Genomic DNA, 12,643 nt, shown 5'->3' with positions numbered 1-12,643 from the left:
CCATCAAGCAATACCCTAACTATATTTTGCCACACCACATTGTCTGCAGACATCGGTATCTTCTTAGCCAATTCTTATAGTATTTATTTATTTTACGCTTTCTAACGACCATTTCCACACACAACACCTTGAGACGATCAGGAGTTCCAAGTTCATGGCACATCATTTTTTCCTAGTACCTATGACTTTATCAAATGGTCTCTCATATTTGGTCCCCTGTTTAGCAGATATAAATGTCCCATCAGCAGAAAGCTGTGCATATAAGAAGAGAACCATAGCACAATATCATTAGCAGTTTCCATATGCCAATATTCATTATGACATCCTTTGCTCATTCTTTCACATTTTCCAAACTTCTGTCCGTCTACCCCAGTCTATTCCCTTTTTGATTCACTTCCAATGCGCCAGCCTTATCCCAATAAGTAAACTTAAAGGTAGTTAGGCAGTATCTAAGTGAGAGTATAGCGTGATCACTAAATTCTTTAAAGCGCGTATGCATATCTAATATCAGGGGATATATTTGTTTGCGGACAAAAATATAATCCAACATTGAGAAACATATGCCATTACGCCACGTAGACCCAGCTAGCATATCACTATTAACTGTGCCATTAATGATTTTTAAATCCAGGTCATCAAAGAAAACTTTCCACTTCCTGGATTTCTCAACTTGTTCACAGTTTTTCACGAATTTGTGAGCATTTGTTTTACTTATTTATGGCGACATCAGCAATACGACTGGCATTTAGATCATCGCCTATAAAAAAAGGTTCACATTCGGGTCTACAGCATATTTACTCCCTACCTGTCCAAATATCTTCAGCTGTATTCCCAATGTGAAATTACCGCCGGGGGGGGTCAAATACACTTACTAACAGAAATGTCTGCTTTGTATCAAGTTGTACTTCAACCGATAATACATTGCTATCAATTTCATCCTCCAAATATTCTTTAGACTCGATACAATTAGCGACAAGGATAGCAAGGCCCCCAAATTACTGCCCTTTAAGACCCCTGGCTGCTTGTCTAAAGTATGAGGTATAGCTTCAAATTGGGCCGTACCTAGGAGCCAAGTTTCTAATAGGAATATTATAGCAGTTGTATTGAATAGTTTACATGAGCCATCCAGGCTGAAGAGATGTTTATGGCCCCTAGTTTTCCAAGATATAAGTTCAATACTAGAGCAGGTTCTCGTTGTTATTGTAGGTAGAAATTAACAGAGGCACTCCCAGTGAGATTTCACATTAACATCACTTGCCACATCAAAATCATATTGCCCATTGGGTATTAACTTCTTGCTGTCTCCCTTAGTAACACTTGATCTTTCTTTATTCAGATCTTTATTAAGGCTATCACAATCCAGTTACTAGCCCCTCCTACCCAGGTCGAACGCATTAGCCCTGATTAAGCTAACTACTTCTTTTTATAGACAGTGCACCTTGGTTACACAAGTGTAACATCGCTCCAAAAATTTAAATCACTGCTTTTTCTTATCCTTAAAGGCAGGAGGTAGTTAAACATTTTGAGAAGTCTGCTTCTATTTATGGGCTTTTTCTTACCCTTCTCCACACTCACGATCGTGAACACTTTTTTAGGCCCATTATCGTCATATGATTTTTTCCTCTCAATTGCCTTAGCAGTTTTCTTAGTTGGAATGTTGAAATCCGGTACCTGTTTTCTTTCTGGATCTTTCACATTTACGCTTAACAACAGTAGATGATGCACTAATTTCAAGTGTGAAGTCAAGTGAGCTCACATCGGATTCTTCTTCCCGGTATTGGGGCACCACTATTGCTTCATCTTTATGGCCCTTAGAGCCGATTAGCCAGTTAGTTAGGTTGCCAGATTTTTGGCCAATTCGCACCACATTTGTTCTTGCTCGCTTTGATGTACGTTGTGTATTATCAGTTTGTTCACTTTCCCCTTGTCCCTTAGCCTCATCTCCTGACCCTTACTTTGTTCCACTATTGGCCTTCAATTTCTTGTTCCTTTGTTTTTCTCTTCTGGACAGGTGATGGTCCTCGTTTTCCTCATCACTACCAATCAAAATCTCTACCTTTGTAGATTCTACATTTTTGGGATTAATATCCATTTGTATGTCATTTATCGGCGTGGCTATAAGATTTTCCTGAAGTTCAGTTCTCAAGCAGTCAACTTTGGTGTCAGCTTGTTTCAGCCTCAATAACCCAGCCAGTATACTCGCATTGGACTTGGCAAGAGATATTATGGGATCATTTCAGCAATATTTTTAGAATGAACATTGTTACCACATTATGTGCATCTAATTCTTTACATTTCTCACTATACATACTCTCGGAGTATTCATGATGGTCTCGTGCTGTACTGAGGTCAAATCTGTCCCAAGTGATTTTGATGTTTTCCTCAGCCAGCCCCGTCTTTCGGGGTGAGCCTGATGGGCACGCTGGAGGATCGACCTTTAGTTCGCTTCTAGATGTCTCTGTCTCCTTGTCATTAGGTACCGGCTCCTTGTTAGTGGTACCCAGTTCCATGTTGACGATTTGTCCCGCTAGGCTACAACATAAATTAGGCAGGGAGTTGTTATTATCAAACTCTGCGGTTGTACATGCTATTTCACTTATTAGAATTTTACATGGCTGTGGTGGAGGATGAATTTCAATTATTGCAGTCTGGCCATTGTAAAAATATGTAATTTTGCTCAGTTTAGGTATTTCAGGTTTATGTATCAACGGTCTATCAGTGCAGGTACTAACATCTTTTAACTCCCCTTTTTTTAAGCATTTGCCTTTTATTTATTGTTTTGCAATTTCATCTTAGCAGGCATAGTTGATGAAAAATAGCCTGCGTAAAAAAAACTCTGTGCCGTGCAGAGGAAAGGTAGAGTATGCCTATAAGCGGCCCAAAGACTACTGCAGTCACCGCCAACAGGCAATTAGGTGGATGAACTCCTTGGTTTCTCTAAAGCATGCGGGATGCAATTCAGACAATACTGCGAGACCCAGCTCACAGTACACCAATAGGCCGCTCAAAGGCCACACAGGCCAGCAGTCACAGCACATTTACAACAGGGGTACAAGATATCTTAGAGTCAGTATGTTGTCTCAGTATCCAAATATCAATATAGCGAAAGAGATGCAGGCGCTTACCAGTTAAGGAATATTGCAGTCAAGCACGGCGGCTTCCAACTGGCATACTGGCACTTCCATGTGCACCACTGCAAACCACAACAACCATACTCGTGCAGCACTCCATTAAAAATGTAAGCTTTAAAACATTAACATTCAGATGTACTATTTATTATATTTACAATGTATATATATTATGTATTTATGTAGGTGATTTATGTAGTGCAAAGCTAAATAAAAAGGCAATGCAGCACTGTAAAACACAATGGAAATGTGGAGATCGTCTTGTCGGTCTACTGTCCTCATTTGTCGGTGGAGAGGGTCTTCAGAGCAAGCCAGGCATTAGCTGAAAGGGTTCTCCAGAACATAGGATCATGGCAGGTGAAAGCTTGTTTTCTGGCCTTATCCTTCCTGCACTTCTTGGATTACAGTGTGGTGATAGCTTGGCTTCTGGTGGTAAGTTGATTGCCTAGACAGTGATCTTCTATGCCAAGTTTGAGGGCATCTTGGACATTAGAGCTTTGTTAGGTTATGTTAATTTCCATTCATATAGTGGTCTATATATCATTGGTATGACCTCAAAGCGCTGGTAGGTTGAACGTCCTTGGGTGCACCAATTATGTGGGCTGCCGATGTAATCACCTAGTGGTAGCTGCAGACTAGCATTATGTTTGGTGTATTTGATATCAGTTGAATGTGTTCAGTCAGAAGGATGGACACCAAGACTGGATTCTGGCTGTGTTAGGCCTGTGTAGGACGCTTATGTGTGCAGCTAGGTCGGTATTCATGGGAGGTAGCTGCGTTTTATTAGAATGATGAGGTGTTTGAGGAGTAATCGTCGTATGTGAGCAGCTAGGCCGAAATTGATCGAGGGGTGTAGCTGCACTCTAATTGTGTGTTGGTGTAGAGTAGAGAGTAAGCATAGTGATATGGGAGGTGAGTGTTGGGATGGGTTATAATCTAAGGAGCTCGCCATTCCAGATTTCAAGCACGCGTTTGCTTAGTAGTGGCTTAATATTCCTAACCAGAAGGTTCAAAGAGAGAGGCTACCTGGGGAACATCATAGCCACAGCGCGCACTAAATTTGATAAAAAATCATGTATAGAAATGTTGAGACATGACAACACTGACAAATCAGTGAAATCACAGAGAAAATGTGTTCATATTGTCACGCAATACTCTACTGATGTTCACACATTGTACAGTATCATGCACAAGCATTGGGATTTATTGAAATTAGATAGTGACATTCTACCATTTCTCAATGAGAAGCCATCATTTGTGTATACAAGAGCGCAAACTTTGAAAAATAGACTTTTTCCCTCACATGTTATTTCCAAACCCAAAGGTTCAGATTGTCTGAAACCAACAAGAGGTTTCTTTAAATGTGGCACTTGCTCCTTATGTACATTTGCACAACCAGACTGTAGCGAATTCACCACCCAGCTTGGTATGAAACTAAGATTAATTACTTTATTACTTGCAGAACTAAGTTTGTGGTCTATGCAATTCTGTGTGTCTGCCTGAAGGTCTATGTGGGAAGCACCATCAAGCAGCTCCGCATACGAATATGAGAACATCTTAATAGCCTTAAAAAACAAGACCATTTGCTACCACTGGCCACCCACTGGCAGGAGTGCCATCAGATGGACAATGTAGATGATATTAGATTCATTGGTCTTAAAAAGGCATCCTCAGGTAAGAGAGGAAGGGACTTGAAACACAAGCTCAGACAAATGGAGGCTAAAACCATTTGCAATTTGCGCTTTGTTCAACATGGTTTGAACACGGATCATGAGATGCATATTTTCCTGTAAATCTGGATATGTGCTTTCATGCGACTAGGAAATGCACTGATGAGACTCAAACTATAATGCCAGTAGTGCTCTTTCTTTCCCTTTTTTCCCATTATGGATTTATTACTAACATTGGTTAACCTCTGTTCTTTAATAAGAATCCTATGATCAGCATTCTTGATTATCAGAATGATCTCTTCACTCATCTGAGTGCTTGAATATTCTTCCAGCCATTTGGCTTATATAATATCATTACCAACTCTTTATGCCTATTTTATTCTACAACATGCCATTGATTTCACCCTTTTGCTTTTAGGGTTATGATGATAGTACACCGTTTCTTTATACATGACCACTAACAACACACATGAGTCACGGACCTTGTGGCACAATACTTGTGCAACAGGGAATATGGTAATGATACTATTACTTAGTACATTATGCACACATATAATTTGGGTCCTTTCAACTTCAATGATGGGACCGTCCTTATTTAATTTTGCTTGTTAACTTAAGACTTCTTTTCTAATAGATTAATTCAATTATTATAATTCTGACGTCATCACCTAAAACGGCGCACACGTGTTACATCACAGGCCCCATCATGCATGCGCATTAGCGTAAAGTTGGATACAACCGCAAATTCTTTTATTAGAACGCAAAGATGGCGTGGTGTTTCTCTTACTAATCACTAACGCGGGATCAATCCCTGTTACTAGTTTCACAGGTAATGGACTGAAACATTGTGTTTTAACGTATTGTGGTGGGAGACTCCGTCATGTTTCTGAGGGATAATCGGACCAGGACTTTACTCAGCGTTATTTTAGGTATTAGGACCTTTAAAGGACCACGTAATCCATGCTGATTTAATCTTTTTTTTCTCTACATGCAAATCTTTTCTGAGCAGTAACAAGGTGAGATACGAAAAGCTGCTATTTGCAAAATACGTGAACAATTGTTCATTTGATTTTCGGCTAATCTTCCAGATAATACAGTTTTATTAAATACCAGTTCATGTAATTTTTATTCAACATCATGATTGGATATTTACTCTATTAAGAGTGGATGGAACGTCTATTTAAGACTACTATATAAAGCCTTGATCTTGCGAGAAGAGTGACGTAGCAATCGTGCTTGGGTAAGGTGCAAGGGCACAATTTAGTTGCTACCCTTCCCTACAATTTTACTTTTCAAATTATATATTTTCTCTATCAGAGAGTCCTAGCGGTCTTTACTCCCCCTCTCTCTTTTATATTTTCTTCTTTACGTATACCTATTCAGGTTTTACCCCAGGATTCTCGGGTGAGTTTTTCAACAAAGATGACTCATTTGATTCCAAGCACGTTTTGCATGTTAACCACTCGGTTTGAGTGATGCACGCCACCAATGTCACTGAAATTACAACGGGTTATACTTCAGTATAAAAGCCTTCTGGATACACAGCAGTACTTAACACACAGGACTGGCATTTGGCTGATGGGTCTCACCATTGCACAATGCAACCAATAGACCAATTTTTGGATATAAACCAATACTTGATCCCAATGGGTGTGACTAGTAGGGGTAGTATGGATAACTAGCACTTAGGGATTTTGAAAATCCACAGTATATTGTTTTGATATTAAAAAATGCCTCTCTTCCTCCCCATTCTGCTCCTGCCCTCCCTGACTGTCCTTGATTTGACATGATTTTGGGTATGTACATCACTGTAATGTCATTTGATTTGCTTTTCTTTTAATTTTGATTTGATTACTTTGTGAACAAATGTATTCTGTACAATTTTAATTAAAATGTTCACCTCGGTTGGGTGCCCCACTACTATCATGTTTTATGTTTATATCACTATTAACTATCAAAATGTCGACCAAAATATTTATGACAGCCTTGAGGACGACTGAATGGTCAAAACATGTGTCGGCTGTGAGAAGAATAAATTACTGATCGCATAATTGAATGGCTGCTTATGCTTTCTTAATTTACCAGGAGTTGTACGAATTCCAAAGAATTGAAGACTAGAACATTGGGTCTAATTGCGCTGTACAGCTACACAACCCGCATCATGAATCTAGCAATTAACTGAGGGACCCTGGGGGACCTCGAGTGTAGTTTCTGCTGCATCTGACCACCATTTACTATAGCAAGTTGAGCGCACCGTAACCTGTTACTCCCCGATTTTTGTGTTTTCTAATAAGCGTATTCAGTGGCGCCATTGCTTGGGATCCCATTGAGCATTTTTCATTGGGTTGCAGGTCTTCGTCGCCACAGATGGTCATAGTAGATGTTACGGAAAGAGCCACGTTTTTAGAGCTTTACGGAAGGACATATAGTCTTGGGCATGTCGAATATGTGGGGGGGAGTGAGTTCCATAGAGTTGGGGCCAAGGTTGAGAAGGCAGATCCTTCCATCCTGACAGAGTTAGAGGTTGGAATCAGTGGAAGGAGGGCAGTGCTTGATCTTAGGGTGTGAGATGGGAGGTAGGGTTTTATCTTCTCTTGTAGGTATGTTAGGCCGGTCTTGTGAATTGCTCGATGAGTGATGCATAGGGTCTTGCAGGTGTCTCTTCGTCCGACTTTGAACCAGTGGAGGGTTCGGAGAGCGGGTGAGATGTGGTCTCTGTGTCCCAGGACAAGGAGCTGTTTTGTGACAGCGTTTTTGGCTCTTTGGAGTTTGTTGAGTTGCTCCCAGATATAGGGAATTGGCATAGTCCAGTCTTGACATCACAATAGACATAACTGCGCCAAGTCTGTTTGGGGAGGAGAGGTAGGGAAAAATGTGTCTGAGAAGTTTGAGGTGGTAGTGACAGCATTTTGACACGTTGTTGATCTGACGGGAGAGGGTTAGGCCTGAGTCCATAGTGCGGCCTAGGTTTTTGACTATATCGGAGGGGCGGGGAGGTGGGCAAAGGGAGGTGGGCCATGGGAGCAGATGTGGGAAAAGGGCAGTATTGCCGCACTCCATGATTTCTGTTTTATCAAGGTTCAGAAGGAGGTGGTTTTTTGTCATCCATCGGTCAATATCAAGGAGGCAAGCTTCAAGGTCGGGATGAGAGTTGTTGCTTGTCTTGTGGATTTTTAGGATAATTTGTGTATCATCCGTGTAGTTTTAACAGGAGACTAATTATGCTGTTTTTCAGCAAGAGCAGCTTCCACTGAGGCATGGAATAAATATCCATTATGGCTCTGAGTGCCCCCAGAATGCACTGCACACCAGCGCCATGTTTTAGCTCAAGCATCACAATTCACCCTTGGATATTTACCTTCCATAGTCCAGTAGTAAAAGACCCGGTCTTTGAAACAGACGAAACATCAGAACTAAATTAGGAATACATTGAATAAAACAACCAACAACAATTATGATAGCTAATATAATACAAATGCAAGCAAAGGCGTAACGCAGTGTTTCCCCAATATCAGGAATCCATGAAAATAACCAATCCCACCAATTCCCAGTATGATCTTGAGACACTTGGGAAATTAAGTCCCTCAAACCTCGAATATGACTTTCAATGGATTGTGAATGGTCACTTAGGTTAAAACAACACATACCTTTGACTGCGTTACAACCCAAATTATGTTTCAGCAATAGATAATCAACAGCAGCTCTGTTTTGCACAACTGCTTTTCTAATACTGCTATAAGGAGCAACTCTTCTAATGCTTGAGAAGTAAGATTAAGTCATTTTACTACTAAACATGATAGTTTAATTACAGATTTCTAACCCCTAGAAGCTAAATCCCAAACTCCCACTAATGAAAGTTTTAATGCTAGAACCTCAGCCTCCGATAGCAAATGCACATGTGAATCACAATCTGAAGATAGTCCCACAGACTCGAAAATTGATCTTTTGCTTCGAGACATGGGTGGGTGTAAAGGGAACATCATTAATCCTAATCGAGTTAAGGCACATGGACTTCCGGAAAGGTTAGCTGGAATGTAAGTGTATGTGATGTTGCTACATGAAAAAAGGCATCCTGTTGGAAGTTCCACATGATTTAGATGACTGGCAGCTATCACGGTGTGATTACAGGACATAGTGTTCACATTTGTACATGTGCTGGGAACTCGTGAACACAACCTTTTCTCAAATGCAGTTTGATTTTCCTGTTTCGTTAAATTCAGCTGTTGGCATTTGCCAATTTCACTTGGTCGGCAGGTCATAAAATAACATACATCTCGTTGAGTCACATTATAAGTTATAATACGTGTCAGGTTTCTCCACTTGCAATCTGTTTCCTGGCAAAACCGGCAATACTCGTAGACAGAAAAGGACCGTCGGACGTCGGAATCCTGTACCGCAGAATCATGGTGCATGACGCCAAAAATGTGCTTTAGAACCGGAACTGGCGTCGGCACCGCTACTAAACAAGTAGTCAGCAAAGCTTCGGCATTGGGCACGTCAGTAAGGCAAAAGTGCATAATGTTCAGTACCTGTTGTGCCAAATATGTTCAAATATTCTCCGTTTGGTTAATCATCGGGGAATATCTTCACCGTCCTAAAGACATCTTTTGCATAGCTGGCATCAACCTTGTTTGGGCTTGCACCTGACGTATGTGCCGCATTCCACTAATCCATTTCTTCAGTCTGGCTGGCTTTTCGGCATAGACATAGGGCTGCTTTCAGACGTCATTGCTCATCATCATCGGTTTCCCATGGATCGCTGGCACAGATGTGACATTTCTCATTGGTAGCAGCATGCCGTTTGACTCTCCCAAACGGAGTCCATTTAGTCCCACAATTACATCGGCCAGACACAGGATCTACAAGGCAACCCAGAAAAGAGATATCAGTGTTGAAAATCACTCTCTTAGGTAACATTTGTCTGTGGGCACATACTGCAATTTTTCCTTGCCGGGTTCCATTACTAAGACTACCTAGTCCTTGCCTGATGCAATAACATCTGCGGGAACTGGTGGGACACTTGGTCTTTCGACCCACACCTTTGCACCCCGTACCATACTGTCTGAAGAGCCAAAACCACGATCCCCACAAGTACTTAACACTGTTGGAGGCTCCCCCTTTTTGATCATGGACAATTTAACAGGAACAATAATCAACTGGGCCACCCGACTGCCCTTATGAATCGGTAACACTTGGTCCCTACTATTCATTAAGATGGCTTTGATCTTGCCTTGGTAATCGGCGTCAATGACCCCTCCGAGCACTTGAACTCCCTTCAATGCTAATCCAGATTTAGTGGCAATCCATCCCATATGCTCTGGAGGAATTTATACTCCAATCCCTGTTTCAATCATAACAATCCCTCTTGGGTCTAATCTGATTTCTTCATGAGAATGTAAATCTAGCCCTGCTGACACTGGAGTCGCCGATAGGGAGCTAAAGAACCCGGGGTAATTTCCTAGTACAATAGGGTCTCTCTAACTGAGTTGGGTTGAATCTGTAAAGCAGGAGTCATTAGTCGCAACAATGTCACAGGCCTATTGTTTAGCACTTGCACTGCATCAAACACGATCCCGCCAGCCTGCTAAACTGCCATCGCCAGATTTGCGCAGCTGTTCTTTCAACAACCCATTGATCCTTTCAATTAATCCGGACGCCTCGGGGTGATAGGGGACATGGTATAGCCACTCAATACTCTTTTCCTGACAATATTCCTTAATTAATTTGCCTTTAAATTGTGACCCATTGTCACTTTGAATTTGCAAAGGCTCTCCATAATGCAAAGTGATCTGATCTAACAACTTAAAGGTGTTCAGTTGTGTAGCATGTTTGCATGGCAAAACCATCATATATCCAGAGGATGTATCCACAATGGTGCATGCATACTGACAGCCTTTGTTGATTGGCAGAGGACCGATGTAATCAATCTGCCAAATTTGACCTGGTAACTTTCCTCTCCGCAATGTGCCCTGGACAATCTGAGGGATAGGCCTATGCTGTTGGTGTTGGCACACCGGACATTGCAAAATGATTGTTTTCAATACCTCTAAAGGAATACTGATTCCTCGAGCTTGTGCCCACCTGATAGTAGCCTTTTCTCCAAGGGGCCCATATTTCTGGTGAGCCCACTTGGCCAAACCCTCCAAATAGTCTTCCTGAGTATCTGCATCAACAGATGAAATCTTGGTGTGTTCATCTGCAACAGAATTAAACCAACGTTCTAATGAATCTCTAGCACAATGCACATCCACGTGATACACAGTGACTTCACTTTGTGATAACATTTCTGCGATATCTTGCCACAGTTCTTTTCCCCACAACTCTTTTGAATGAATCTTCCACCCATTCTTTTGCCAGGTTGGCAGCCACACCACTAAGCCATACGCCACGGACCATGAATTTGTGTACAAATGACATCGACCAGGGATCTCTTGATTCAATGCTTGGTAAACTGCGTAAAGATCTGCAAACTGACTGCTATTCCCTTTCCCTGACGTTGTCAAAATCTTTTTAATCTTGGGATTTTATGACACCGCTTTCCAGTATCGCTCGCTTCCCACATATCGAGCCGAGCCATCTGTAAACCAGGAATGCTCTGTCTGCTCTACGGTCAGATCGCCATAAGGTACTCCCCATTTCACAGGAGACTCGCGTTTCTCAGACACTTCCAGTGGTATGTAATCTGTGGGTGGTATGTTGGCTACTTGCTCATGTAATTTTGCAACCCCACCTTTCCCCGATTTAGCTCTGTCTTGAATGTACCATTTCCATTTAATTATACTGGCTTCTTGAGCGTGTCCTATTCTGGGTGTTTTAGGAGAGCTCAACACCCATTGCATTATCGGGATTTCCAGTCTCATCAATACATCATGCCCCACTGTCATTTGCTCAGTATCGACAAGGGCCCAGTAACATGCCAGCAATTGCTTCTCGAACAGAGTGTATGAGTGACCAGCATCGGGCAACTTACGACTCCAGAACCCCAATGGCACACGTTTCCTGACCTATTTCTGCCACACACTCCAGTTAGCGTAATTGTCTTGCACAGACACATTCCATTCCACTTTGCCTTCCTTCAATGGCCATAAATCAAACACCTGCTGCACGGTGTCTTTCGCCAAATCAAATGCTTTTTGCTGCACCTCCCCCCACTGAAACTCATTTCTTTTGTGCCACTTTGTAGAGGGGGGCCAGCATCTGCCATAAATGGGGAATGTGCTGTCTCCAAAATCCAAACAGCCCTATGAACTGCTGAGCTTGCTTTTTGTTCATTGGAGTGGTGAACTCAAATACTTTCTGTCGGGCCTTCGGCACCATCTCTCGATGCCCATTATGCCACTGAATCCCTAGTAATATCACTGTTTCAGCTGGCCCTTGAATTTTGTTTGGGTTAATCTCCCACCCTTCCTTCTTCAATCCTTCCATAATAACTTCTAACTGGCTTTGCACACTTCGCCCATCCTTGCCCTGAATCAAAATATCATCGATGTTGTGAGAGATTTATATGTCAGGTTTACATAGTATCTTGTCTAAGTGCTCTGCTACCAGACGGTGACAGATGGTCGGGCTATGTATGTACCCCATAGGTAACCTTGTGAAGGTGTACTGACGCCAGCTCCAAGAAAATGCAAACTGCTCTTGGCACTCTTCAGCAATAGGCACAGGGAAAAATGCATTGGCTAAATCTACCACTGCATACCAAGTCCCCTGAAACTTTTGGACATTCTCAAGCAAGGTAATGGCATCTCGGACTGCGGGCACTAAGGGAGGAGTGTGTTTATTTAACTGGCGGTAATCCACAGTCATCATCCAAAACCCGTCCCCTTTTTTGACAGGCCAGAGTGG

General features: G+C 42.0%; 1 protein-coding gene and 1 long non-coding RNA gene across 2 annotated transcripts in view; both read right to left on the bottom strand.

The window, feature by feature from the left end:
* PUDP (pseudouridine 5'-phosphatase) overlaps nt 1-12,643 on the bottom strand; it is a 1,293,438-nt gene that overhangs the window by 1,145,239 nt on the left and 135,556 nt on the right. The window lies entirely within an intron of this gene.
* On the bottom strand, nt 8,565-10,993 carry LOC138527807 (uncharacterized). Its single transcript, XR_011284048.1, has 2 exons — nt 10,880-10,993; nt 8,565-9,657 (listed from the first exon to the last, which is right to left on the bottom strand). It is a non-coding gene; the product is annotated as an uncharacterized lncRNA (long non-coding RNA).

The sequence above is a fragment of the Ambystoma mexicanum genome, chromosome 7q (assembly GCF_040938575.1).
Source record: "Ambystoma mexicanum isolate Mex_15411 chromosome 7q, UKY_AmexF1_1, whole genome shotgun sequence".
Lineage (NCBI taxonomy): Eukaryota > Metazoa > Chordata > Amphibia > Caudata > Ambystomatidae > Ambystoma > Ambystoma mexicanum.
This window is presented reverse-complemented; position numbering and strand designations above follow the sequence as displayed.